The sequence below is a fragment of the Nycticebus coucang genome, chromosome 18 (assembly GCF_027406575.1).
Source record: "Nycticebus coucang isolate mNycCou1 chromosome 18, mNycCou1.pri, whole genome shotgun sequence".
NCBI classification, from domain to species: domain Eukaryota; kingdom Metazoa; phylum Chordata; class Mammalia; order Primates; family Lorisidae; genus Nycticebus; species Nycticebus coucang.
The window spans coordinates 67,891,464-67,896,454 of NC_069797.1; the positions used below are offsets into that span (position 1 = coordinate 67,891,464).

Here is a 4,991-nt window from a genome sequence, read left to right on the forward strand (position 1 = left end):
TCATCATTTGTTTTTATGCAGATTACAATCATAGTTTTTACATATTTAAGTGGTTAAAAAGATCAAATGAATCATAATATTTTGGGACATGTGAAAATAAGGTGAAATTTCGTTCAAGTGTCCATAAATAAAGCTTTAAAGAACATAGCCACACCTATGCACTTACGTGTTTTCTATGGCTGCTTTCACACTATAATCGTGAAGGTGAATAGTTGTAATAAAGATCTTATGGTCCCAAAGTTTAAGATAATTACTTATCTGGCCCTTATTTTTACAGAAAAAGTTGCTAACCCCTTCTCTAGAGCAGCACCATACGGCAGCACTTTCTGTAATAATGGAGATGTTCTACATCTGCACTGTGCAATATAACAGCTACTGGCCATAGGTGACACTTAAATGAGGCTGATGCCCCCAAAGAAATGATCTTTATGTTTGTTTAATCATATTTAATTTAGTTGGGTGTGCTGGGTCATGCCTGTAATCCCAGCACTCTGGGAGGCCGAGGCAGGTGGATTGCTTGAGAACAGGAATTCATGACCAGCCTGAGAAGGAGTGAGACCTCGTCTCTACTAAAAATAGAAAAATTAGCCAGGTGTAGTGGCACATGCCTGTAGTGTGAGCTACTCAGAGGCTGAAGCAACAAGATTGCTTTAGCCCAAGAGTTTGAGGTTGCTGTGAGCTATGATGCTACAGCACTCTACTCAGGGCAACAGAGTGAGACTTTGTCTCAAAAAAAAAAAAAAAAAATCATGCCCTGATGTGATTCTGTCCTGGGTGGCTATTCCTTGGAGCAGTAGTCTTTTATCTCTGTCCTCCTCGTCCACCTAAGCGCATGCCACCACCTCATGGAAGATTCGATGGACATGGACATGAGCCCCCTGAGGCCTCAGAACTATCTTTTTGGTTATGAACTAAAGGCTGACAAAGATTATCACTTTAAGGTGGATAATGATGAAAATAGGCACCAGTTACCTTTAAGAACAGTCAGTTTAGGGGCTGGTGCAAAGGATGAGTTGCACACTGTTGAAGCAGAGGCAATGAATTATGAAGGCAGTCCAATTAAAATAACACTGGAAACTGAAAATGTCTGTACAGCCAACAGTTTCTCTTGGGGGCTTTGAAATAACACCACCTGTGGTCTTACGGTTGAAGTGTTGTTTAGGGCCTGTGCATGTTAGTGGGCAGCACTTAGTAGCTGTGGAAGAAGATGCAGAGTCAGAAGATGAAGAGGAGGAGGAGGATGTGAAACTCTTGTTATGTCTGGAGAGCGATCTGCCCTTGGAGGTGGAAGCAAAGTTCCACAGAAAAAAGTAAAACTTGCTGCTGATGAAGATGATGAAGAAGATGATGTTGACGATGATTTTGATGATGAGGAAACTGAAGACAAAGCTCCAATGAAGAAACCTGTGCGAGACCCTTCAGCCAAAAATGCACAAAAATCAAACCAGAATGGAAAGGATTCAAAACCATCAACATGGAGATCAAAAGGTCAAGAATTCTTCAAAAAACAGGAAAAAACTCCTGAAACACCAAAAGGACCTAGTTCTGTAGAAGACATTAAGGCAAAAATGCAAGCAAGTATAGAAAAAGGTGGGTCTCTTCCCAAAGTGGAAGCCAAGTTCATCAATTATGTGAAGAATTGCTTCCAGATGACTGACCAGGAGGTTATTCAAGATCTCTGGCAGTGGAGGAAGTCTCTTTAAGAAAATAGTTTCAACAGTTTGTTAAATTTTTCCGTCTTAACTTCATTTCTGTAACAGTCAATATCTGGCTGTCCTTTTCATAATTCAAAGTGAGAACTTTCCCTACTGTGTTTGATAAATGTTGTCCAGGTTCCATTGCCAAGAATGTGTTGTCCAAAATGCCTGTTTAGTTTTTAAAGATGGAACTCCATGCTTCACTTGGTTTTAAGTATGTGTGAAATGTTATGATAGGGCATAGTAGTAGTGGTGGTCAGACATGGAAATGGTGGGGAGACAAAAATATACATGTGAAATAAACTCAGTATTTTAATTAAAAAAACAATAATTGATTTAGATTTGAAGAGCTCCCTGTGGGATAAAAATGGGATAGTTCACCACACGCCAGGCACTGTGCTGAAATAATAAGGAAGATGCACTTGTAATTACCATTTTACAGATGAGAAAACTGAAGCTTAGAGAGATTGAGTAGCTCACCTAAGTTCACACAGCTAGAGAGCAGCAAAGCTGGAACCCAGCCAGTTGATGCCTAAGCTGTCACTCTAAACACTATCCTGCCTCCCTAAGACAAGACATGTAGACATGGAATGGTAACATATAGACTGTGATGAGTGCTATGAAAAAAGTGACAAGAAGGCAGAGAAATCAGTGAGGGGGAAAATATTTTCACTGGTGCCAAACTATTTCTGCCGTGCTTTGAAATTTGGGTGGGATTTTGATTGATAGTTGCATGCTGGGAAGTGAGGTGGACAATACAACTGACACAGAGGTGTGGCTGGAAGGAGAGGGAGCCTTAAAGGGCAGGGAACAGTCCAGTTTGAAAACCCAGGTTAAGACTTTGCTAGCCTAAGGCAGCAAATTTTCTTGCCAGTCCAGTGTGCTTCCTCTTTTCTTTTGATAACAACTCTGCAAACGGCCGTGTCTTCTTGTGCACTTTGACGGGAAGCTTGGTGTAGAACTTGAGCTGAACTTGAGCAAGAGTAGAAGACCTTACAACTTGTGTATTTGAGTTTCATCTTCTCTCCTCCTCCAAAGCTTGATTTTTGTTCTTACGGATGCTTTCCCTGATCTTAATAGTTCTTTTCATTCATATTTAAATATAATTTTGTGATGTGTTTATTTATTGTTATGCTCCTGAGTCCTTTTGGGAATGAGTGTGGGTATAAATGTCAAAATAGGTTGCCATCAGGGGAGGGTGTGGACCGAATGGAGGGAGACAAGTTTGAAAAGCTAAGTTGGTATCTGGCACTGGGTACCAGAAGGCTCACGTAGGACAGTGGCTGCACCTGTGTTTATGAAATAGCTGAGCCAGGGATAGCTGCAATCCTTATGGCCACATCTCCTATGCCCTTGGAGGGGATTCTGGCAGCTCTCCACACAGTTCTTGGAAAACTGGCAGCACCATTATTATCTCCTTGTCTGAAGAAGAAATCGAGGTATTTTCTTTGAGTTCTCTTTCTTCCTTATCCTCTATATCATTCCTAATTTCTCTCACTCCTATTTTCTTGATGTTTCTTAAATCTTCCCAGCTATATTCATCCAGATGAAAACATTTTTAGTTTAAGCTATCACCGCCTCTCACCTGGATCATCATGGCAAACTCCAAAGACAGGTCTAGGCTCCAGGCTTCAGGCTCCAAGCAGCCTCACTCTCCCTACTCCTGTCCTTGCTTCATTAAAGCCACAGTGATAAAGTTTGCACTTGGCTTCATCTCCTCCCTCCGTGAGGTCATGTGATGAATCCTCATGGTGATAAGAAGAAAATCAAAACTTCTAAGGCAAGAGTTGGCAAGCTAGCTATGGCTCATAGGTTGAATCTGATCCATCATCTTTTTTTGTACATCATGAAAGCTAAGAATAGGTTTTACATTTATAAATCATTGAAAGAAAATAAAAATGTAATAGGTAAAAATTATGTGAACTTTATCTAAAACATACAAAGAACTCAAATTCAACACCAATATCTGTTTTTTTTTTTTGTTTGTTTGGTTTACTTTTTAATAATGGCCATTCTAATTGGAGTAAGATGGTATTGTGATTTTAATTTAATTTCCTCTGATGACTAGTGATGTTGAGCACTTTTTTTAATGTTTATTTTTTCTCTCCCTTTCCCCTACCCCCACCGTGCCATTAATTGTCCTCATATCAAAATTGAGTACATAGGATTCATGCTTCTCCATTCTCGTGATGCTTTACCAAGAATAATGTGTTCCACTTCCATCCAGGTTAATACAATGGATGTAAAGTCTCCATTGTTTTTTTTTTTTTTTTGTAGAGACAGAGTCTCACTTTATGGCCCTCGGTAGAGTGCCGTGGCCTCACACAGCTCACAGCAACCTCCAACTCCTGGGCTTAAGCGATTCTCCTGCCTCAGCCTCCCAAGTAGCTGGGACTACAGGTGCCCGCCACAACGCCCGGCTATTTTTTGGTTGCAGTTTGGCCGGGGCCGGGTCTGAACCTGCCACCCTCGGTACATGGGGCCGGCGCCCTACCCACTGAGCCACAGGCGCCGCCCGAGTCTCCATTGTTTTTAATGGCTGAATAATATTCCATGGTGTACATATACCACAGCTTGTTAATCCATTCCTGGGTTGGTGGGCATTTAGGCTGTTTCCACATTTTGGCGATTGTAAATTGAGCTGCAATAAACAGTCTAGTGCAGGTGTCCTTATGATAAAAGGATTTTTTTTTTCCCTTCTGGGTAGAAGCCCAGTAATGGGATTGCAGGATCAAATGGGAGGTCTAGCTTGAGTGCTTTGAGGTTTCTCCATACTTCCTTCCAGAAAGGTTGTACAAGTTTGCAGTCCCACCAGCAGTGTAAAAGTGTTCCCTTCTCTCCACATCCATGCCAGCATCTGCAGTTTTGAGATTTTGTGATGTGGGCCATTCTTGCTGGGGTTAGATGGTATCTCAGGGTGGTTTTGATTTGCATTTCTCTAATAATTAGGGACAATGAGCACTTTTTCACTGTTTGTTAGCCATTCATCTGTCTTCTTTAGAGAAGGTTCTATTCATGTCTCTTGCCCATTGATACGTGAGATTGTTGGCTTTTTTCATGTGGATTAATTTAAGTTCTCTATAGATCCTAGTTATCAAGCTTTTGTCTGATTCAAAATATGAAAAAATCCTTTCCCATTGTGTAGGTTGTCTATTTGGTTCTTGTCTCCTTAGCTGTACAGAAGCTTTTTAGTTTAATGAAGTCCCATTTGTTTATTTTTGTTGTTGTTGCAATTGCCATGGCTGTCTTCTTCATGAAGTCTTTCCCCAGGCCAATATCTTCCAGTGTGTTTCC

At 41.0% G+C, this 4,991-nt stretch overlaps 1 pseudogene; it reads left to right on the plus strand.

Moving 5' to 3' along the window:
- Nucleotides 1–845: 845 nt before the first annotated feature.
- LOC128570462 (nucleophosmin-like) lies at nucleotides 846–1,740 on the plus strand (annotated as a pseudogene).
- The last annotated feature ends 3,251 nt before the right edge of the window (nucleotides 1,741–4,991 follow it).